General features: G+C 35.4%; 1 long non-coding RNA gene across 1 annotated transcript; it reads left to right on the top strand.

The window, feature by feature from the left end:
• Nucleotides 1–949: 949 nt before the first annotated feature.
• On the top strand, nt 950–10,086 carry LOC117320812. Its single transcript, XR_004531164.1, has 3 exons — nt 950–1,096; nt 1,947–2,044; nt 9,947–10,086. It is a non-coding gene; the product is annotated as an uncharacterized LOC117320812 (long non-coding RNA).
• The last annotated feature ends 15,705 nt before the right edge of the window (nt 10,087–25,791 follow it).

Here is a 25,791-nt window from a genome sequence, read left to right as displayed (position 1 = left end):
CATCCAGTTTTCGACCCCACCTCAACCAATCAGTATACCTGTTCACTTCCTCCACAACACATACCAGGTAAGTCTGATGTTAATATGACTCTCAACCAACCAGTATACCTGTTCACTTCCTCCACAACACATACCAGGTAAGTCTGAGGTTAATACGACTCTCAACCAATCAGTATACCTGTCCACAACACATACCAGGTAAGTCTGAGGTTAATACGACTCTCAACCAATCAGTATACCTGTCCACAACACATACCAGGTAAGTCTGAGGTTAATACGACTCTCAACCAATCAGTATACCTGTCCACAACACATGCATGGTTACACTTTTTGCACAACTTCGTAAACTACCTCCTCCTCCTCCTCCTCCTCCTCCTCCTCTCCTCCTCCTCCTCCTCCTCTCCTCCTCCTCCTCCTCCTCCTCCTTCTCCAGAAGAAGAAGAAGAAGAAGATATTAGTGATATTGTGGTAGCCAACAATCTAAAAAATATTTGCATTCTGGACTCTGAAGAGTTTTACCAATAATAAATGTGCAAAGAACAACAGTTTCCAATCACCAAATTTTGCAGATGGTTAATTGAATAGCTGCTTAAATACTCCCAGATGGACCTCATCCGATATATTGTAACTCACATGTACAGTAATACGTACCAATGATTTTAAGGCTCCCAAGACATTAATCATCAGTCCAGTACAATATTAATATAGACTGTATAATATTTAGGTAATTTGTATTTTAAGACAAATATTTTCTCATGCATCTGTTTACAGTTAAGCTCTCATTGTGTTAAGTTAAAGTTTCTTCAGGATTAACAGTGTTATGAGGATATTTACGTAGATTTGACAAAGAAATATTGAACGATTTAGAAGTCATTCCAATTGTACCAAACTAAACAGACCCCATAGACTTTGAGACATTTTGATTTTCTGTTTAACACAGGTGGTGAGTTTTGATGGGTCCACTACAGTCCAGGAGTTTCTGTTGACCCTAAGTAAGGCCATCAGTGTAAGGGACGTATGCCAGTCAGGGTTCTCCCTGTGTACCGACGACCCTTGTAGCTCCGACATAGAACACTGTCTCCAATCCTCCATTAAGGTATGTAACCTTGACCTTGTTTATTCCAGTCAAGGACAGTATATGTGAGTTTGATGACCTAGTTTGTATGGGTTAGGGTCAGTATATATTACCTTGACCTTGTTGAGTCAAGGTTAGCATTTGTAGCATTTGTAACCTTGACCTTATTTAATAACACAATAACACACTTATACATATCCTGTTTGCCCAGACACTGATAGCTACAGACACTCTGATATAATGACATAATCTAAACACTGAAGCATCATCCATGGTCCCTCCTCCTCAGCTTTATAAAGGGGGGGGGGGGGGGGGGGGCATGTATGTGTCCTTTAAAGCTTTCTGAAGTAACAAATATGTGATTGTTTTTCTGAGTTTTCTGAAATGATAATTGATTTTTCATCTTAATGATTTTCCTAGGAGGTACACCCTTTAATGTGTAGCTTATTATTCTCTTGGCTTTCTGTAATGGAAGTAGGGAAAAAATGAATAGACATGTATGAGAAAAATAACAATCAACATCAACCTAAATGATATAGTATATGATTAGTTAATTAATTTTGAGATTTGCTGCTTTCAAAGTGATAATTGTGAAAATTTGGTATCACATTAACACTTCACACAAATGTTATCTGATCACTTATTGGTTATGATTGGTTCAAAACTGGAAGTTACTGCTGTCAGACTCAAAGAGCTCAAGAGTTGTCTCCCTTGTGCAATTTCCCCAATACATACCAAATTGTACAACAAATGTTCTGAAGAGGTTTTGTTAAGAAAAATATGAAAGTTACTTGACATGATTTAATTTTCTCAAATTGATGAAGAAAAAAAATTTATCAATTTGATATCTTAATTTTCTTCCCTCTTTCAGATCTGTGATGTTATATCAAAATGGGAACAAAGCCATAGAGAATATCTCTCAGGGAAACAAGACAATGGGCGAACCATTCGACTTCTCTACAAAAACAGGTAAAAAAATTGTCCTACAAAAACAGGTAAAAAAGTTTTTCTACAAAAAGCAGGTAAAAAAGTTATCCTGCAAAAACAGGTAAAAAAGTTATACTATAAAACAGGTAAGTGAAAAAATTATTCTTCAAAAACAGGTTAGCAAAAAAAGTTATCCTACAAACACAGGAAACCGAAAGTAAAAGAAATTATTCTACAAAAAAGGCAAGTAAAAAAATCAATGATAGACCAAATCTTAACAAAAGAACAGAAACACCATCTGATGCCAAAGTGCTACAAGTGATGATTTTCAGTGAGAGTAACCTCCCTTTGCCCAGTGTTACATTGTAAATGATTGATGTTGTGCAGTGATATTATCAGGCCTTGTGTGTTATATAATATGTGACTTTTATAGCCGGACAAGAAAAACATGGCATTCGAAGTGGTGATGCTGGGAAGTGAGGGCAATCTGGCTCCTATTATAGTCTCTGATGAGTGTGTTTACCTGCAATTACCCAGCTCTGTGTTCTTATTCCACGACTGTATAAAATATCACTTTGTAAAAATCACAATTTTGTCTTCTACTAGACCAACAATTTAGAAAATTTCTGTTTCATTTATAGATTCATCCTGATTGTATCTGCCTTTTAAGATGGAGACATCTGTCTGTTCGTCTGTCACATAAATTTTCTACTGGAGTTCATTTGGTCCACAGTTCTTCTGTGTTGTTTGCTTATGATGTAATAGGGGAAATTTAATTTTAAGATGAATTCCCTTGCCAGTAATAATAATAATAAAACTGTGCTAAACACATATATAAAATGAAGATCTTGCATTCTCACAACATAAAATAATCATAAACAACCGTTAAATCTTCATGATGAACACAATGTGTAGGTAAATGCTTACATAATAATATTGTCGTCTTTTCTTAAGTAAAACCTTGTATTATTTGCCCAGTCCAAAGGACCAAGGTGAGCTTATAGCATACTGTGGCGTCCATCGTCCATAGGTCCGTCAACAATTTAACAAAAACAACTTCTTTTAACTACTGATTTGAATTGACCCAAATTTGACTGGAAACATCTGTAATTGGTGGGGATTCAAAAAGTTACAAATGGTGGGTCCGACCCCTCAGAGGACAACATCTTCTCTGGAACTAAGAGAAAGATATTGCGCCTATTTGACTGGTAGCTTTGCTAAGCCGTGAGGATTCAAAAAGCTACAAACGATGTGCCTTTAGCCCCTCCAGGGGGCTGAAGGGCACTGCCAAAAGGAAGCAATTTGGCTATATTGCTATAAACGACGTCTTCTCTGGAATTAAGTGATGGATATCGCTCATATTCGAGTGGCTTCATCCTTAGGTGGTGAGTATTCAGAAAGTTACAAATTGTGGGACTGACTCCCAGGGGCCTGAGGGTCAAGGTCAAAAGGGAGAAATTTGGCTATATTGTCCTTAAGACCATTAAGATCCTGATCCCGTAACCATATATTGCATTGCTCAGCATCAAGTTATGAACACAATACTGTTGTAAAGATAGACCCTGGGGTCTGGTCCCACCCCTAGAGACTTAGTTTCTTTGTTTTATTTTTGAACCCATTGAAATTATCACCAATAACCATATGTAGCATTGATTGGAATCAGGAGATAAACTCAATACCTACACAACAAGTTATGTACATCATGTACCTGTATGTATAATTGATACTCTCAGGACATGCCTGTTGTCATGGCCACCTGGGCCCCAGGGCCCAAACCCCACCTCACCACCACATAATGGACCTCCATAACACCTTACCTATATATATGTATCAGATGAGGATCAGTCTTAAGGTGTGCCTGATTTAACACCTGGCTCTAGTTTTGTCAAGTCCCCAATTACCTCCCCAGGGGTCCATTTATAGCATGCTGTGCCAGACACCTCTGCCTTACCTACCTGTAATTATATCTATAGCATCTAACACTACCCATATCATCAAAAAATAATTAATTTTTATATACATTTTTCTTCACAAAAGATATTCAATAAATATAGTTCAAATGCTGATTTTCTTTAATTACAAGAAGAGGTAAAATCCCCATCAGTTATACATTTTAAGGTTATGAGAACAATTAATCATTTTCTTAATGCAAAAGGGAAATACTTTAATTAAATGCTGATCAAAATGTATCCCAAAATTTTGTTTTTAAACAATATTGCAAAAAACATGTTAGCGTGAACTATATATGGCTTAAGGTCCACATGATCCACCGATGTGTATATAATATATTTGTTAGCAGGTAACTTTATAGAAGAAAACTATGAAATTACAAATACAAGTGTTGTATAATTCAAGTGTTGTATGACAAATACAGCTCCAGATACATGGACATGTATGTGTGTTATATAAGCTTAAAACTGTTGCCCTCCCCTCCCCATGTTTGCCAGTATATGTATTTCATAACAAAAATGACATTAATTGTTCCCTCAGGCCATTATCTCATTCTGTTTTACCTGTAACTGATACATGTACCTGATCAGATCGGAATCAGATCCAGTATGTTAGATCTTCAAAGTATACCTGCACACAGGTACATGTACAGAAATTTCAACTTTTTCAGTAAAGGAAGATGGAAGGTGTATTAAGTAACATATACCTTTTATAAACTTAAAATTTTGAAATGTAGAACTGTTAACAATGATCACTTGATTACCAGTACATTCAAAGAATCTCTTTCTTTACATGTTAAATCAATGTTTAATTTTTATCTTTATGTGTTCAGGTTTCTGACTTTAAGCATTGGATGCATACACATATAATGTACAACATATATTATGGGCTGAATTAGGTTTTAATAAGCATAATATCACATCAAAAATGAAATTATGAATATACTGCTTGATTTAATCTGAAATTAAACTACAATATAAATTAAATGTATCAAATTGAAAATGTTCAAGTAACGATAATTGTTTTCAAATGTATTATTATATATTTTCATGTGATGAAAACAAAATTACTGGAATTAAACATGTGAAATATATAACTGATTAATCAATACAAAATATAAAGTAAATCTGTCTAACCTAGTTACAGTGTATAATTAACAAGAATATATAAGAATGGTTGAAATATAACATCAAACTAAACTTCCAAAACCTTTTTATAACTCTTTGAATATAACTGCTAGATAGCCTTATATATACAGTACAGGTAAAAATCACAGGTAGCCTTGCATGGGTACTGCCCATGGGGTACGGACAAAAGCCCCCCTGGACATAAGCCCCTAGGACAAAAGCCCCTTCCCACTAATCAAAAAGTGGACAAAAGCCCCTTCATAAAAAAAATTATATTGATTTTTTTAATTGATTTTTTTTTAAATTTCAATATATGTTTTAGCGATGGTTATATTAAGTTGAATATAGTGCTATATATACATATATGTGACTTTGATACATATCTTTTAAGAAGTATAGTTCCTTTGTTATATATCTTTTAAGAAGTATAGTTCCTTTGATATATATCTTTTAAGAAGTATAGTTCCTTTGGTATATATCTTTTAAGAAGTATAGTTTCTTTGATATATATCTTTTAAGAAGTATAGTTTCTTTGATATATATCTTTTAAGAAATATAGTTTCTTTGATATACTGATATATTTTATGCATTTCTTAAGTATTTTTTAATCTTTAAAAGCAGACAAGTTTGTCGATCGGTTTCTTCTTGATTATGACTTCTGCTTCCGTTTTAAAACTCGGAAAGTCGCTGAAAAAAGTCGCTTTTCAGCATTTGGGACACGGAAATGATGGTCGTTAGTCGCGTCTGACAGGTAGTCGCTTAATTCAGGTCACTAGTATAGTAAATAACGTTGGGAGGAAAAAATACGGTCGCATATGAAAGGAAGTCGTTTAATTCAGGTGGTCGCTAAGGCAGGTTTGACTATATATCTTTTAAGAAGTATAGTTTCTTTGATATATATCTTTTTAAAAAGTATAGTTCCTTTGATATATACAGTATCTTTTAAGAAGTATGTTTTATAAACTTCTATTTATTACCCTTGTTGTCTCTGGTGGCAATGCTTATGGAGGAAACTGGAATAATGGACAAAATCTCGCGTGCATGGGCACGTGAATCCTCACCTTTTTACATTGGGGAATGTTTAAAGTGCCCAATAAGGAGATCCAGTGTCTTGTTTTGTGGTTTGCCAACAAGGGGCCTATAAATATGTTTTATATCTAAGTAATCACATTGTCTTCACATCATTAAAACTTGCGTCCTCACGTTTGGGAACATATACCACAGAAAACACTTTTCTTTATTGTAGCAGACATATTTTTGTGTAAAAATTGTGTTGATGCATATGAAAGGAACCTGATAATTCCCAAAAGCCTACCAATAGCTATGGTATTCTGTCATCACGACAGATTTAATCATTGCTGCAGGACAGAGACGTTGTACCGCGTTACTGTCTTGTCAGATAGGCAGTGTCAAAACACTGCTCATATTCTTCCATATGCATCATATGTCGATTTTACGAGACAATCTTGGTTCTATTTAATTTCGTTCTGTCAACTGTTATTTGGTGGTTGTTGAAGTTGACTGATGTTGTACCACATTTCAGAAATCTTTGATCGATATTGGTTAGCAGTCTACATCAATGAGCAAAATGTTTTCATGACCAGTACTCTCCTATGTCTCATATGACCTAGTACATTGTATGTATACGACCTAGTACATCATATATAATAATATATGACCATGCTAATACATCGTATGTAGTGATATAAAAAATATATGACGTAGTACATCGTATATAATAATATATGACCATGCTAGTAAATGGTATGTAGTAATTGATATATGACCTAGTGCATTGTATGTATACGACCTAGTTAGTACATCGTATATAGTGATATATGACGTAGTACATTGTAGAAAGTGATATATGACCTAGTACATTGTATGTATACGACCTAGTTAGTACATCGTTTATAATAATATATAACCATGCTAGTACATGGTATGTAGTGATATATGACCTAGTACATTGTATGTATACGACCATGCTAGTAAATAGTATGTAGTGATATATGACCTAGTACATTGTATATAGTGATATATGACCTAGCTTGTACATCGTATATAGTGATATATGACCTTGTACATTGTATATAGTGATATATGACCTAGTACATCGTATGTAGTGATATATGACCTAGTACATCGTATGTAGTGATATATGACCTTGTACATCGTATATAGGGATATATGACCTTGTACATCGTATATAGTGATATATGACCTTGTACATCGTATATAGTGATATATGACCTAGTACATCGTATATAGTGATATATGACCTAGTACATCGTATATAGTGATATATGACCTAGTACATCGTATGTAGTGATATATGACCTAGTACATCGTATATAGTGATATATGACCTAGTACATCGTATATAGTGATATATGACCTAGTACATCGTATGTAGTGATATATGACCTAGTACATCGTATATAGTGATATATGACCTTGTACATGGTATGTAGTGATATATGACCTTGTACATTGTATATAGTGATATATGACCTAGTACATCGTATATAGTGATATATGACCTAGTACATTGTATATAGTGATATATGACCTAGTACATCGTATATAGTGATATATGACCTTGTACATCGTATATAATGATATATGACCTTGTACATTGTATATAGTGATATATGACCTAGTACATTGTATATAGTGATATATGACCTAGTACATTGTATATAGTGATATATGACCTAGTACATTGTATATAGTGATATATGACCTAGTACATCGTATATAGTGATATATGACCTAGTACATCGTATATAGTGATATATGACCTTGTACATCGTATATAATGATATATGACCTTGTACATCGTATATAGTGATATATGACCTAGTACATTGTATATAGTGATATATGACCTAGTACATTGTATATAGTGATATATGACCTTGTACATCGTATGTATAATGATATATGACCTAGTACATTGTATATAGTGATATATGACCTAGTACATCGTATATAGTGATATATGAACTTGTACATCGTATATAGTGATATATGACCTTGTACATCGTATATAGTGATATATGACCTTGTACATGGTATGTAGTGATATATGACCTTGTACATCGTATATAGTGATATATGACCTAGTACATCGTATGTATAATGATATATGACCTTGTACATCGTATATAATGATATATGACCTAGTACATCGTATATAGTGATATATGACCTTGTACATTGTATATAGTGATATATGACCTAGTATATCGTATATAGTGATATATGACCTTGTACATTGTATATAGTGATATATGACCTTGTACATTGTATATAGTGATATATGACCTAGTATATCGTATATAGTGATATATGACCTTGTACATTGTATATAGTGATATATGACCTAGTACATCGTATATAGTGATATATGACCTTGTACATCGTATGTAGTGATATATGACCTTGTACATTGTATATAGTAGTCTAGGGGTAGGGGTATAATCAATGTGAGCCTGACTTTACTTTTACCACTAGTAGGCAATAAATACCATGTTATAATCTGCATTATTTGGAAATTCTTTATGGTGAACAAATTAAATAACATGCCTCAGTTTGCTGAAGAAACCTGTTTGAATTCCAAATACAAAACTCTGTTTTGATATTCCTTGTATTGATACTTTTATGAGGTTACGGATGCCAATATTTATTCCTCTCGCGTGTTTGCCATATCATTCTGTAGTCAGGCTTATGATTCAGATTTGAACTTTTGTTTAAGGAAACCCTACACATTTCTGCCCTAGGTATTTCCTCATCAATACACTGTATAAATCACCGCTTCATGTTATTAGGTCTGTAGATACACTTATCAAACAGAACATTATACAGAGATGTATAATACCGTGTCTCGGGACTGGAAACTAACGCTGCCTCAATTTTATTTCATTATTTCTTTTTGTATTAACAGCAGTTTAACATAATTAGAATTTGAAGCAGTAAATAGTAAAATTGCAGAAGATACATGTAATGGTGATTGGGGTTGGCCTATATCCAACACTTGTATGTGATCAATCTGTTGAATGTCCAAAATACTAGTGGGGCTTTTGCCCTGGCAGTGTCTGTCATTCATCTGTCTGTGAAGAAATTTGTAAAAAATTTTGACTAGTAGAAGATTATCATTTCTATTTAGGAAGTACAAAATAGATAGTTCTCAAATATTATTGAAAGGTTGCCATCATTGTACATGTTCAGTTTGAAGATATAATCAGGGAAAAACTAAACAGTCAAAAGGCTTTTATCAGTTAATGTTGTTATACCTATTTCTCTAGAAGTACTAGTTCTTTCTCAAATTACGTGATCTATAGGTTGCCTTTGATCCTTTGTACATGTTCAATTTCCAGGCTGATTGGTAAAACAAAATTGATTTTACTTGTCTTTATCACTGTTTTAAAACTAAATGTGACATCATTGTTGTATAACTAATTGTAATACTATATAGTCATCTGGTATCAGACTCATGTGATATTAGTCATGTGACTTTATATAATATTTGTCATGTGATATGTGAGTCATGTGACTGAATGTGATATTAGTCATGTGATATGTGAGTCATGTGACTAAATGTGATATTAGTCATGTGATATCAGAGTCATGTGACTAAATGTGATGTAAATTATTTGTATGACTATAAATCTGATGTTTTGATATTAAGGCTTGTACATGACATTATATATCATCATGTGATACGTACCCCAGTCCTGTGATTAAATATGTCATCTTGGCCGAGCTACATCACTAAACGGTATATGTTTGAGTAGGACCTATACACTTACATAGAAATTGATGTCATTGTTTTCACAATTACCTCCTATCTGATATTTTTCAGGTTGTACTTTAAGTCATCCAGTTCTGCAGAGACGGAAAAGGAGAAGCTACTTCTAACTTATCAGGTGAATGATGAGATTATCAACGGCCGATTTCCTCTCAACAAAGACCTAGCCTTGGAGCTTGCTTCTCTTATGGCTCAGGTAGGTGTGACTATTATGTTTCATTTGACTAAGCATGACTATTATCCATTTTATGTGAATAATTTTGACTATAATAATCTTTTATTAAGACATAGTAAGTGTGACTTATCTTTTCCATGTGACATGTGACTTAGTAAGTGTGACTTATCTTTTTCATGTGACATGTGACTTAGTAAGTGTGACTTATCTTTTTTATGTGACATGTGACTTAGTAAGTGTGACAACTATTGTTTTTTAGGTGTAACTGTTATGATGTACAGGATGTACCAATCATGTCTTTTATCAGAATTGAATAATTAGGGATTTATTAACTGAATGACAGCTGGTGTTTTATAGATTATTCTGTAGCCCGTTGGTGATACGCCTTTGCTAAAAGAAATCATCATATCAGATATTCTGTATACAAGTGCATACACACTAAATGACAGAATAATGTGATGAATGTTCTGAATACAAATTTCAAAGATAAAAGCCATTATGTTATGAGATAACGGACATTATGAAAGAAATGTTTTAAACTTCACAAAATGGATACAAACTCCTTTAGGTAGAGTGAACACAATTTTAATCACGTGTAATGTCGGCTATTTTAAGATGCAGTTTGTTTTTGTAATCAAATTTCTGTACTTAGTCAATCATGCCACTTAAGATTTCTTGTTCTCTCAAAGAAATTCTCCAAATTCATTGGCATGTCAGTGTGAAGCTGTATAGCTGCAAATTCATCAGATGTAGCCCTCAGTGTACTAAATACTGGTACTCAGATAATCATACATTTGTATTTTATACCTAGTCAACTCCGCACATTTTTGAGATTTTTTCTGACTTTCTAATTGAAATCTAATGTATTACATCATACGCATATCATACATATTCCTACACAACTGGTTCACGAGGTACAAAGTAGTACCACTTTCTGATGGTCGTAAGAGAAAAACAGAATTCCAAGCCTGGTTTCTTACTGTTGTCAGCCTGCAGGAAACACTGGAGTCTGATGGGAGATTTGTTATCAGATTCTCCTAGTGAAAACCATTTTGATGTGCAGCAGTGTTCACAACGTTTATTTACACCATAACAAGATCTGAATCAGCATGTTCTATGAGTAATGCCGTTCTCTAGTATCAACTTGTCCAATTTTATATTTGTTTCTGCAGCAATTACAACAATCAAGTAGGAGTTCCTTCCCTTTGTATAGTTTTAAATATTATTCTATTAATGATGTTACTAATTTAACGTGGTTATATTTATAAAACCAATATTTAGTTTGGTTATATTTTTATTATCAGGGTTTCATCCTTCCCAACTGTCTTAAATTGATCTCATAGAATTTGTCATGACTGTAATATCTACACAGGTTGGATATATAGTCTTTTCCACCTTGTGCCTGTCATAGATCCCATTGGGTCTGACTATACCTGTAATAATACAACAGTATCATTTATAGTTTCAGAACTAACCCCCAACCCACAAAATCAACCCCTCTGAACCTCTCTTGCAACCCTGGCAAATTCCCAGAAATATTTGGCACATTTTTTCTCATATGGCTTCAGGGATTTATCCCATGTATAGACTTAGGGGCTAACAGGGTCTTCCTCTCAAGAAATGATAACTGGACATTTGTTTGTAATTTTACTGAGCAGCATAAATATATATAGATAATTGATATAACCAAGCATGGTCTATTTACCAGATAAATACAGTAGGTAGGTAACATTTGAACCATAGAATTAAAATAGCTTTGAAAGTTAGAAGCTGGTAATATTGCTCAAGCCAAGGAAATTATATAACATTTATCGATATGAATGTGTGTTATATGTGTGTTTAAGGTCACTCCCGTCACAGTGAGGTCACACCAGTATCATACATTTGATTGCCATGGTTACTTTCACATAAATCTGTACGAGTGTCATTATACTGGAAGTTATTACAGTGAAAATGATGGTTATTAGGAGATAAATCTTCAGGAAAATTGTTTCCCCAGTGAAATGAAACTTTCACAAATCGATTAAATGTTGCAATTTCATGAAAGGAACTAATCCAACAGGTTCACCAATCAGACTCCGACAGTGTTGGGGCTCTCTGCGATCAGCGTGATAAAACTGATGGCGCCTTGGGGTTTTGGTGACATTAAACAGAAACGAAAATCTTACACACCAATATGTAACAAGAGCAAGGTTTCTGTTATGTGAGTCGAGAGAATTGGTAATGATATATGATTGAGAGATTCCCTGTGTATACAGCAAGGTGCATTGGTTTTGATACAGTGGCTGTATTAGACCGTATTTCCTGCAATGGTTATACGCCAAGTGGAGAATCTACAGTACATCATCAGATAGGATTTGGCTTGGCTGTCTTCATTATAACATAAAGCCTGGCCTAACATGTCATCGCAGCATGCAGAATAATTGATTGGTTATAACAATGGTAAATTGATATTTGGGGAAATATTAGAGGGTCTTTTAGACATCCTAATGAAGCTGATATGAATTCTGTAAATAAACTATACTGCTAAAATATCAAATTAATGCAGATTATTACCTTTAATAAATGAAAAATGTATTTAATTGGAAAATGTGGATAATTCATTATGTCAAAGATGAGTTTTATGTCTTTATTAAGGTTGTCATTTAAAAATATTTTATGATGGTCCATATATATATATGGGGATAGCTGCCTGTCAAGGGTATGTGTCAAGTAAGCATGCAAGGACATGTGTCAACAAAACCAGGGTATGTGTCAGCTAAACAACAGAATGTCAGCTAAACAACAGTACACTACAGCTTACGTGGACTTTGCGGTTTCCACGCGTCCGTCACGGACGTGGGCAGCGCGGACCCCACTCGCCCACCAGATATGGCATTCCGCGACGTTCCGTCATATATCGTGGACATCAGCTGACTGATACGGTATCCACTCGGCATCACGGTATGTGACGATCCGCGATTAGTGGTGGGCATAGTTCAACTCGAGACACCGTGTTCCACGACGATCCACGATACGTGGTGGACATGCATTTCATTTTAAAGCCCGTGGTCCATGTCGATCCGCGATATACAGTGGGTACTAGTTGTTTGCTGTTCATTTCTGATCTACACGAGTTATATCCCTTCGTCTTTCGGTAGCGGTAGTGGTATCGGTATCGTTTATCAGAATTATGCATGGTTCCATGTTGGCGGTGTAGATAAGCCTTTATGATTCGGATGAAATTGAAGAACATTTCAAGTTTTATTTAAAGCTTTAGACCCTTGGTCCATCAATAGCGTTATTATGTCCCTATTTTAAACATTAAAAAACAATCGCAATATATTAAGCACCGTTAATATTTAATGTAACTTAACATAAGCTGTTTCGTCCATCCAGCATTCTCCATTGACGTATGTGACGTTTTTAAAAATATTCATTTATTTTAGAAATATTGCATTCATTACACAACATTGAATTGGGAAAATAGAAAATACATTGTACCACTGCGACATAAGAACAGCTTTACCAAATCTCATCAAAATATCTAAACTTCGGCATTTGAATCCTTATTCCGTTATCTTTTAAACATCGGTGTTATCATGTTATCAGACTCCGACCATATTAAAATATGCGAAATATCGAATGTTGTGACAACTAGTTGTATATCTATTCTAAAGTGTACACACAAAAGAGCTGTAAATAACTGCCTATCTGGGTATCTTATATACATGTAATATCGTTAATGTGGTATCTAAACGGAAAACACAAAAATGAATTAAACATTACATTATTGCATCAAAAGCAGAATGGATTCAGAATGTAATTAAAACATTACTACGGCCCTTTCTGCAATATACATTCCCTAAATGTACCGATTTATGATAACCATTTAATGTCTTTATATTTATCATGTATATTGAGTGCTTTTCATTCAGGTCCAATTATGGTTTCTGTTTCTATCACCACTGTGATTTCAATGATTTGTATTCAATCATATTTTAAGTCATAAATTACTCATTGAATGCAACACTTTTTATGCGGTTTTTGCATAAACATGGCAGCCATAACCGCTGATTTTTCTCGGCAGCTCGTCACACGCAGATGATTCTATTTTAGCTGTCTGTCAATCAAACGGGGTATCTGACGGCATCCGTGAGTTTAATTGGTTAGTGAGAATGATTGACAAGGCGCTAAAGCTTGTTACACTCCAGTGATCTCTGACTCTCTGACGTACGTGCACATGTTTTGTCGTCAGCTGTAATAGCAGACGTAAAACCCGTTAAATGAATATTGAGAAACATTATCAAAAACTGTATCGATACATACCGTCAAAACTGATTATCTACCGGTTCTAATAGCCTATATAGGGATATATTCCGCGCAGGGACCTCACGTGTGAGGTTTGCCCTGAGACCGTATTTGAGTCATTGCATTAATAGTCTATTAAAAGTTTATTCTAGAGATGCTAATATTTTAGGCAACGATGTTGCACGATTTGTGATATTCTGTTCCGACTCATCCACTCATCGGTTTTGGGTTACATTTCATTTGTTGGAGAGCTCGAGCTAAATTATTGGAGATAGGAAAGTCTCAATGCACCTTCGATATCAGAGACGGGAATCGGTTGATCTGTGGAATAAACAATAAAAAAGTCCTGTTCTAGGACTGGTCATGATAATGTTATATGAATATCTACACGTAGAAACACGAACTGAGATACATCCGAGTCCGTTTTATAACCAACGAGTGGCCAACACCACAAAGCCCAGAGACCGGCAAGCCGCGGTCACAGAGGCGTGTTAAGATAATAGCCCGGTAAATACCACATCTTAATTAACAGGTGTATTTCTAAACTCTAACATGTTGAATTTACCTGTAGGGAAGTTTGTTTTGATAATGATTATATAAAAGGACTCCCAATGCCAAGAAGTGGATCCTTAACTGTAGGTAAATTTAATTCATTTATTCCTTTGGCGTTTCGGCCAATCTGATTTTACAACATATACAAAGACATATACATTAGCAATACAAGATCGTGATATCACAGGTTCAACGGGATCAGACCGCTATTTAGGAAATATATATAAACAAATGTAAACACGTGCCTGCAATTAATGCGAATAAGACAACGATAATGCAAATGTAACATTTGGTATAATGTTCTATTATAACGGGCCGTATACAACATGTCACAATTATATAATGTTCTGTTTTAACGGACCGTATATAACATATAACCTCCCACTAAATATGTATTATAACGGGCCGTAAATCATATGTAACATTTGAGCAATATTCTATTATAACGGGCCGTATAAAACATGTAACATCTCACTAAATGTCTATTGAAACGGACCATATATAACATGTAACATTTATATAACGCTCTATTATAACGGGCCGTATACAACATGTCACAATTATATAATGTTCTGTTTTAACAGACCGTATATAACATGTGACCTCCCACTAAATGTGTATTATAACGGGCCGTAAATCATATGTAACATTTGAGCAATATTCTATTATAACGGGCCGTATAAAACATGTAACATCTCACTAAATGTCTATTGAAACGGACGATATATAACATGTAACATTTATATAACGTTCTATTTAGTGTTATAACGGCACGTATATAACATGTCACAATTATATAATGTTCTGTGTTAACGGGCTGTATATAACATGTAACTTCTTACTAATTTTCTTTTATAATGGACCGCATATGGCATATGGCATTTGAATAATGTTCTATTTTAACGGGCGATATATAACATGTAACTTCTTACTAATTTTCTATTATACGGGCCGTATACAACATGTCACAATTATATTATGTTCTGTTTTAACGGGCCGTATATAACATGCATATTCTTACTAATTTTCTTTTATAATGGACCGCATATGGCATATGGCATTTGAATAATGTTCTATTTTAACGGGCCATATATAGCAAGTAACTTCTTACTAATTTTCTATTATAACGGGCCATATACAACATGTCACAATTATATTATGTTCTGTTTTAACAGCCTGTATATAACATGTAAAATTTGAGCAATATTCTATTATAACGGGCCGTATACAATATGTAACATCTCACTAAATTTCTAATATGACGGGCCGTAAACAACTTGTAACATTTCACTAATTTTCTATTATAACGGGCCGTATATAACATGTCACAATATATAATGTTCTGTTTTAACGGGCCGTATATAACATGTGATGCTGATGTAACCTCTTACTAATTTTCTATTATATCGGGCAGTATACAGCATGTAACATTTGAATAATGTTCTATCATAACGGGCCGTATACAACATGTAACATCTCACTAATTTTCTATTAAAACGGGCCCTATATAACATGTCACAATTATATAATGTTCTATTTTAACGGGCCGTTTATAACATGTAACTTCTTACTACGAACCTCACCTTACGACCACCTCAAAATTACGACCACCCCGCTGTTACGGGCACTTTTTTCAGTCCCGATTTTTTCTCTATATATCTTTGTATTGGTCGCTTCACTATTACGACCACTTTGCTATTCCGTATTACGACCACCTTGGGCAGTCCCAACGAATACTAATTAACGCTTATTACCCCCACCATTACGACCAGTTGGTCGTGTCTAAAAAATTACCTGGTGTGTAGCGAACCGTGAACAGCTTACGGTAATGCGTGTCAAACTGGCCATTGACGTGTGTATACGTAATTATCGATCTTTTGTTTACTGACCAGTGTATCGACAGGTGAGTAGAATGGCTATTAATCTCTTTGAAAACTTCGCACTGACCGGAAGGTAAAATAAACTTCCAGTCTTTCATTGTTCGTAACAAGCCAACATGTGCCGGGTTTTAGTTTGTAGTCCTTTGTTTACCGTTACGGGTGATCGCCCTTCCTTGGTGGCGCTATGACGGATTAAATACACAAGTGATCAGATTATCTATCTTGCCTTGAAAATTGTAATAACCGTACATTTGCTTATTAATTATGGTATTCAAATAATTGATTTGTGGCTGTTGGTCGTTTTAAGACCCGATTACATACAAGCGAGTAAAATAAACATAGTAACGTTTGATTTTTTTTCTGGTCAAGTTTTTTCAGCGATCTCGATGTTTTTGTATCAATGCCGAATAGGGTCTGTAGATAGGTGTTATTATAATTTGAAAAAAACATGTTTGGTTTCAAATATTTCGCTAGAATTATGCTATTCTTTCTAACTTCATTTCTTTTTTCGCTCATGATGGCCACATCACGTAAACGTAACGAGTTATCACTAAAAAAGAAAATTGAACTGATTCAATGTAGCAATGGTCGTAGTCAACGACAACTTGCTGAACAGTTTGGGGTCGGCAAAACACAGGTCAGAGCATCTTGAAAAGAAAGATAGAAATTTTAGAAGGTTATGAAGAAAATAAAGGAAATGATAGACAAAAACAATTGTCTTTGTATTTATTTAAAGTTAAGACTTTGGCATGTATTTAGCCAAATCTATACAACTTATAACTATATATACCTGAGTTCAGTCAATTAAGAGTTACGGTTCCTGATGGTCTAGCTCAAATTGGTCCACCTCGGCACTTTGACCCGGACCCCCAGGTGTTCTTAATAGTGAGGTTTCACTGTAATTTTCTTTTATAACGGGCCGTATACAACATGTAACATCTCACTGAATGTCTATTATAATGGGCCATATATAACATGTAACATTTATATAATGTTCTATTTTTCTGCTTGAACGGACCGTTTATAACATGCTAATTTGCTATTGTAACGGGCCGTATACACCATGATACATCTCACTGATTTTCTATTGTAACGAGTCGCATATAACATTTAACTTCTTACTAATTTTCTACTATACTGGTGTAATGGGCCGTATACAACATGTAACATTTGAATAATGTTCTATTTCAACGGGCCTTTATAACATGTAACTTACTACTTTTCTTTTATTACGGGCCGTATACAACATATATAACGTGTAACGACTTACATCAACCTGTTCATAGCCTTTATTACGAGGACACGGGTTTCGTTGCATACCAATAACGATTTCGATTACAACACTTCTAACAATATAAGTTTAAAATGGAATTCGTACATGAAATAAATGCTTAAAGTAAAGTTTCAACATCGTGGGTATGTGAATGTTCAAACTTAGGCTAATTATTTTATTTGTGATACGAATGTTTATTGTTTTAACTCAACGGAATTTAAATGTAAATAATGTGTTTAATTTAAAAATGAATCCCTACAGTAAAAAGAAATTTTTAACAAAACTCAAGCTAAATATACGTACAACCTGTAAAAGCATATATTCGGAACATTTTTGACGTGCACAGAAACCATACGTGTCAACTCACCAGCAGTTATAGGCGGGTTCCGATTAGAATACCCGACAGAACAGATACCTGTGGTGCTGTGACAGGCGTGACGACCGTGTCGACCGTAATTTCACACCTGATTATTGTTAAATGGTATACTAACCCACTCACAGTCGAGTACACTTTTATGTTTATTTAAAATATCTACGTTGTTGTACTATAGCTGTCTTCTGCAAATTTGGTTTATGAAAATGGTATGCGAAATTATTAATAAGGAATGAAATGAGATGAATTCATGTAAAATCCAGGTAAGGTATAGGTGAAGACTATAATGACTGTCACAACATACCTGCCCGTAACTTATTTGTAAGAAGTGGGAGAAAGGGACACCACCCCCCCCCCCCCCCCCCCCCCCCGCGATAATCCAGACGATTTTTTTACCTTGTGGGTCAGTCACCCGTGTCGACAGATTCACAACTCTAGCTCGTTTGTCACGCCAAGTCGTCATAGCAACCGCTGCGAGGCCTTAGCCCCAGGCATTTACCCGTTCAACACAGTTTTTTGTAACGGTATTTTGCTGTCCTATACAGCGAATTAATTAATGATTATAGACTGGTCTTGCTTTTGTTTCAAACTTAAAGCAGATGATAACTATGATATCAACAAATTTTATTCAGTAGTTAGTACGTGAGAACCCATAAACCAACATACATAATGTACGTAACCAAAATATGATTATTATTGATCAGATCATAAGTAATATACGGAAAGAATATCTGTAAAATAGTTCACACTTAATGAAATTTAGATATATATTTTTTAAATAGAAGGTGCTTCACACAGACATGGGCTCGTAAAGATGACGCATTAAAAGAATTTATCATATAACACATTATCAACTGATATAAGCACATCGTTTACTTTGCGTTTTAACTTCTGTAACATAAAATACATTAATACAATGGTGTACACGCAAATTACACAAAAGATATTTACTAGTGTTAATCTGAGATTATTAGATTATTTACAATTAAAATTATTGTGTTATATACGGCCCGTTACTAAAGGAAATTAATGAGATGTTACATGTTGTATACGGCCCGTTATAATAGAGCATTATTCAAATATTACATGTTATATACGGCCCGTTACTAAAGAAAATTAATGAGATGTTACATGTTGTATACGGCCCGTTATAATAGAGCATTATTCAAATATTACATGTTATATACGGCCCGTTACTAAAGAAAATTAATGAGATGTTACATGTTGTATACGGCCCGTTATAATAGAGCATTATTCAAATATTACATGTTATATACGGCCCGTTACTAAAGAAAATTAATGAGATGTTACATGTTGTATACGGCCCGTTATAATAGAGCATTATTCAAATATTACATGTTATATACGGCCCGTTACTAAAGAAAATTAATGAGATGTTACATGTTGTATACGGCCCGTTATAATAGAGCATTATTCAAATATTACATGTTATATACGGCCCGTTACTAAAGAAAATTAATGAGATGTTACATGTTGTATACGGCCCGTTATAATAGAGCATTATTCAAATATTACATTACCAGTGAAGCGGAAGGGAAGTAACTCTTATATATCGGGAGGACACCCTGCCTTCGGCCGTCATTAGAAGACGCGGTAAAGTAAGCATAACTTCAAAACATAAGCTAGCCACGCTATCTAGCGTTCCATGACGGATCGCGCTGTTCCGTGGACATACACGGCATCCGGCGGGCCACGATATCCAGTGTTCCTCGACGGGCCGCGCTGTTGCTAAACAAGGGTGTGTATCAACTAAACAATAGTATGTCAACTAAACAAGGGTGTGTGTCATCTAAACAACAGAATGTCAGCTAAACAACAGTATGTCAACTAAACAAGGGTGTGTGTCAACTAAACAAGGGTGTGTGTCAACTAAACAAGGGTATGTGTCAACTAAACAACAGTATGTCAACTAAACAAGGGTGTGTGTCAACTAAACAAGGGTGTGTGTCAACTAAACAAGGGTATGTGTCAACTAAACAACAGTATGTCAACTAAACAAGGGTGTGTGTCAACTAAACAAGGGTGTGTGTCAACTAAACAAGGGTGTGTGTCAACTAAACAAGGGTATGTGTCAACTAAACAAGGGTATGTGTCAACTAAACAAGGGTGTGTGTCAACTAAACAAGGGTGTGTGTCAACTAAACAAGGGTATGTGTCAGCTAAACAACAGTGTGTCATCTAAACAACAGAATGTCAGCTAAACAACAGTATGTCAACTAAACAAGGGTGTGTGTCAACTAAACAAGGGTGTGTGTCAACTAAACAAGGGTGTGTGTCAACTAAACAAGGGTATGTGTCAACTAAACAAGGGTGTGTGTCAACTAAACAAGGGTGTGTGTCAACTAAACAAGGGTATGTGTCAACTAAACAACAGTATGTCAACTAAACAAGGGTGTGTGTCAACTAAACAAGGGTGTGTGTCAACTAAACAAGGGTGTGTGTCAACTAAACAAGGGTGTGTGTCAACTAAACAAGGGTATGTGTCAACTAAACAACAGTATGTCAACTAAACAAGGGTATGTGTCAACTTAACAACAGTATGTCAGCTAAACAAGGGTATGTGTCAACTAAACAACAGTATGTCAACTAAACAACAGTATGTCAGCTAAACAACAGTATGTCAACTAAACAAGGGTGTGTGTCAACTAAACAAGGGTGTGTGTCAACTAAACAAGGGTATGTGTCAACTAAACAACAGTATGTCAACTAAACAAGGGTGTGTATCAACTAAACAATAGTATGTCAGCTAAACAAGGGTGTGTGTCAGCTAAACAACAGAATGTCAGCTAAACAACAGTTTGTCAACTAAACAAGGGTGTGTGTTAACTAAACAAGGGTGTGTGTCAACTAAACAACAGTATGTCAACTAAACAAGGGTATGTGTCAACTTAACAACAGTATGTCAGCTAAACAAGGGTATGTGTCAACTAAACAACAGTATGTCAACTAAACAAGGGTGTGTATCAACTAAACAATAGTATGTCAACTAAACAAGGGTGTGTGTCATCTAAACAACAGTATGACAACTAAACAAGGGTGTGTGTCAACTAAACAACAGTATGTCTACTAAACAACAGTATGTCAACTAAACAAGGGTGTGTGTGAACTAAACAAGGGTATGTGTCAACTAAACAACAGTATGTCAACTAAACAAGGGTATGTGTCAACTAAACAAGGGTATGTGTCAACTAAACAACAGTATGTCAGCTAAACAAGGGTATGTGTCAACTAAACAGTATGTCAGCTAAACAAGGGTATGTGTCAACTTAACAACAGTATGTCAGCTAAACAAGGGTATGTGTCAACTAAACAAGGGTATGTGTCAACTAAACAAGGGTATGTGTCAACTAAACAATGGCATATTAGCTAAACAAGGGTATGTGTCAACTAAACAAGGTATATGTCAACTAAACAATGGCATATTAGCTAAACAAGGGTATGTGTCAACTAAACAACAGTATGTCAGCTAAACAAGGGTATGTGTCAACTAAACAATGGCATATTAGCTAAACAAGGGTATGTGTCAACTAAACAACAGTATGTCAACTAAACAAGGGTATGTGTCAACTAAACAAGGGTATATGTCAACTAAACAATGGCATATTAGTTAAACAAGGGTATGTGTCAACTAAACAACAGTTTGTCAACTAAACAACAGTTTGTCAACTAAACAAGGGCATATGTGTCAACTAAACAACAGTATGTCAACTAAACAATGGCATATTAGCTAAACAAGGGTATGTGTCAACTAAACAACAGTATGTCAACTAAACAAGGGTATGTGTCAACTTAACAACAGTATGTCAGCTAAACAAGGGAGTATGTCAACTAAACAACAGTTTGTCAACTAAACAACAGTTTGTCAACTAAACAAGGGTATGTGTCAACTAAACAACAGTATGTCAACTAAACAACAGTATGTCAACTAAACAAGGTTGTGTGTCAACTAAGCAAGGGTATGTGTCAACTAAACAACAGTATGTCAACTAAACAAGGGTGTGTCAACTTAATCAAGATTTGTGTCATTGAAGATAATTGATTTGTGAATGTACCAAGGGATGTTGCACAAAAGAATGTATGTGTAACTGTAAAATAAGATCCTATAAGATGCTGATGTTGTCAGTATATTGATGTATCTCCTTATTGTTTGTCGATATTTATGTGTGTTATTGAAGGGTTTTCTGGTCAACTTTGGTACATATGGTTAGTAAGTGTAATTTTCAGTCTATGACTTATTGACATGTACTATGAGAACCATCTGTCACAGATAGCCCCATGGTTTACGGTTATTATGAGTGATACATATTTCCTGGTAATGCCGTCTCTAACCTGTGAATACCAGACAACTGTTCTGCTTTCAAAAGGAAATTGATTTTGTTCATTCAGAATTTGTGACTAAACATGAGAATTGTATCCGTTAAACAGATTTGCCATTTCTTTGTAATATATTCAGTATTACTGTTATCGATGTTGAGTAGCTATTTAAGGTTTTAAATTGCAGTGTTGGTGACTTGGTGGTGAATCCATTTACTCGACAGGCCTTACACATACAGCACACTGCCATCCACAGACCATATTTTCTGATGAGTTTTGAAAATGGAGATAATTGACTAGAATGGGTTTCAATAAGTCATAAATTGCTCGTGACAAGGCATGACTGTATTATAAACTGAATTGATTTGTTAAGAGATGAGTAGTGAACGTTTAGATACTTTGTAATTTATAAAGTGGGCTTTAGTTTCAGAATGAATTAGTTGACCGTGGATGAGGGATGAGGTGTACTACAATTAGGGCTAGGGTTTCTGTAGTAGGTTTTACTAAGGCCATACATGTATAGTTTCTTTTAAAATGAAGCTCTAAAATCAAAACATTAATTTTCTGTCATGTTTTTTCTTGTGTATCGTATCAATAAGAAGCTTTAGGAAGGATTACTGTTCTAACTAATCAAGGCAACACTGATTGATATTCTTAGAACTTAATGTGTTTGTTCTTTTAATTTTGTTGAGAGATATTGTCAGTAGAAGTGCTTGTATGTTGAGCTCGGGATTATTAAGTGACCATAATATGTTATATAGTGTGGTGTTCAGCACATGAAGAATTCGCTGCAGCCTATATGCTGTATTAATAATTGATATAGCTGGGATCGGCACCACTTGTTTTATGGGAATGTCAATATGGAGGAGTCTGGGTGCCACCACTAACTTTGCCAACATCATTACTTCTAGGTTAGCCTTTGTTATGTAATCCTATACACTTACCTGTATTGTTACCTAATTACAATGAGGCCAATCACTACCTTACAGGTACAAACACATTAATCCTTGATTATGGTCTCGGTTTTCATTTTCCTTAATGAAGACAAACTTATCCATCAAAAATTATTTACAGCCACTTGGAAAAAAGGTGATTAAGAATAGAAGAGCTCTTCCATAAGTCTAAGAATGTATTAACACGTTCTCGGATGTTATTGTAGATGTTTTGGATTGGTTTTTAGAATTTTCTCATGCCTTCTCTTTCTTTTACTTTTATATTTTTTTGACAAACATAAATCTACATGCTGAAGAAAAAAAAAAGAACTTTCAGAAGAGCTTTTTCATAATTAGAAATCTATTTAAAGATGACTATTACTGCAAGATATTGTTTTATTTGGCAATTTCTTTTATTTATATAAATATAGAATTTTGAAGAAGTTCATACAAACCAAACTTAAAATGCTACAATTGCTTGATTATTTTTCTTGACTTTTTAGAGGGTACAAAATTTAAAATAATTTTTACCTCATACTCATTTGTTAAGGGAAAACAAGTTCAAATTGATTACTTTACCGATCCAATGGAAATCAGATGATAATGTGATCTGTAACTAATACATGTATAGGTAGATATTGGTTGCCTACACTTGTAAATTAATTACCAGGATAATCAAGGTTGCTGTACTGACATTTGACTCTATTTTGAGTGTCTCTCAACACATATTTACTTGGGTTTATGGCCATGGTATACACTGAATATTTATGTCATCAAATGCCACTTTTCTGTGCTTACTTTTGACCTCCGATTCTGTCTGAAGAGTTTGACAGTTGTACTAGTTGCCCATTTGGTTTTTGTCCAGTCTGCAGTGTCTAAAATGTTAGAAACATCCTCTTTGATATGTAGATTTGGAAACCTAAGTTTGACAACATTGTCTGCCAGCTTTGTTGTTAGCTCACTTGACCCAAGTTAGCTCACCCGACACAAGTTAGCTCACCTAACCCAAGTTAGCTCACCTGACACAAGTTAGCTCACCTGACCCAAGTTAGCTCACCCGACCCAAGTTAGCTCACCTGACCCAAGTTAGCTCACCCGACACAAGTTAGCTCACCCAACCCAAGTTAGCTCACCTGACCCAAGTTAGCTCACCCAACCCAAGTTAGCTCATCCGTCACAAGTTAGCTCACCCGACCCAAGTTAGCTCACCCGACACAAGTTAGCTCACCCAACCCAAGTTAGCTCACCCCACACAAGTTAGCTCACCCGACACAAGTTAGCTCACCCCACACAAGTTAGCTCACCCAACCCAAGTTAGCTCACCCGACACAAGTTAGCTCACCCCACACAAGTTAGCTCACCTGACCCAAGTTAGCTCACCCCACACAAGTTAGCTCACCCAACCCAAGTTAGCTCACCTGACCCAAGTTAGCTCACCTGACCCAAGTTAGCTCACCTGACACAAGTTAACTCACCCGACACAAGTTAGCTCACCCGACACAAGTTAGCTCACCTGACCCAAGTTAGCTCACCCGACACAAGTTAGCTCACCTGACACAAGTTAGCTCACCTGACACAAGTTAGCTCACCTGACCCAAGTTAGCTCACCCGACACAAGTTAGCTCACCCCACACAAGTTAGCTCACCTGACCCAAGTTAGCTCACCCGACACAAGTTAGCTCACCCGACACAAGTTAGCTCACCTAACCCAAGTTAGCTCACCTGACCCAAGATATCTCACCCGACACAAGTTAGCTCACCTGACCCAAGGTAGCTCACCTGACACAAGTTAGCTCACCTGACCCAAGGTAGCTCACCCGACACAAGTTAGCTCACCCGACACAAGTTAGCTCACCCGACACAAGTTAGCTCACCCAACCCAAGTTAGCTCACCCGACACAAAGCTCACCCAACCCAAGTTAGCTCACCCGCCACAAGTTAGCTCACCTGACCCAAGGTAGCTCACCTGACCCAAGGTAGCTCACCTGACCTCACCTGACCCAAGTTAGCTCACCTGACCCAAGAGGCGAATGTATATATAATAATTTCTAGGGATAATCCCTTAATTCTAGAAAGGATGAATTATCAA

Source organism: Pecten maximus, unplaced genomic scaffold (genome assembly GCF_902652985.1).
Source record: "Pecten maximus unplaced genomic scaffold, xPecMax1.1, whole genome shotgun sequence".
NCBI classification, from domain to species: Eukaryota; Metazoa; Mollusca; class Bivalvia; order Pectinida; family Pectinidae; genus Pecten; species Pecten maximus.
Note: the sequence above shows the minus strand (reverse complement) of the source record. Positions and strands in the feature narration are given on the sequence as shown.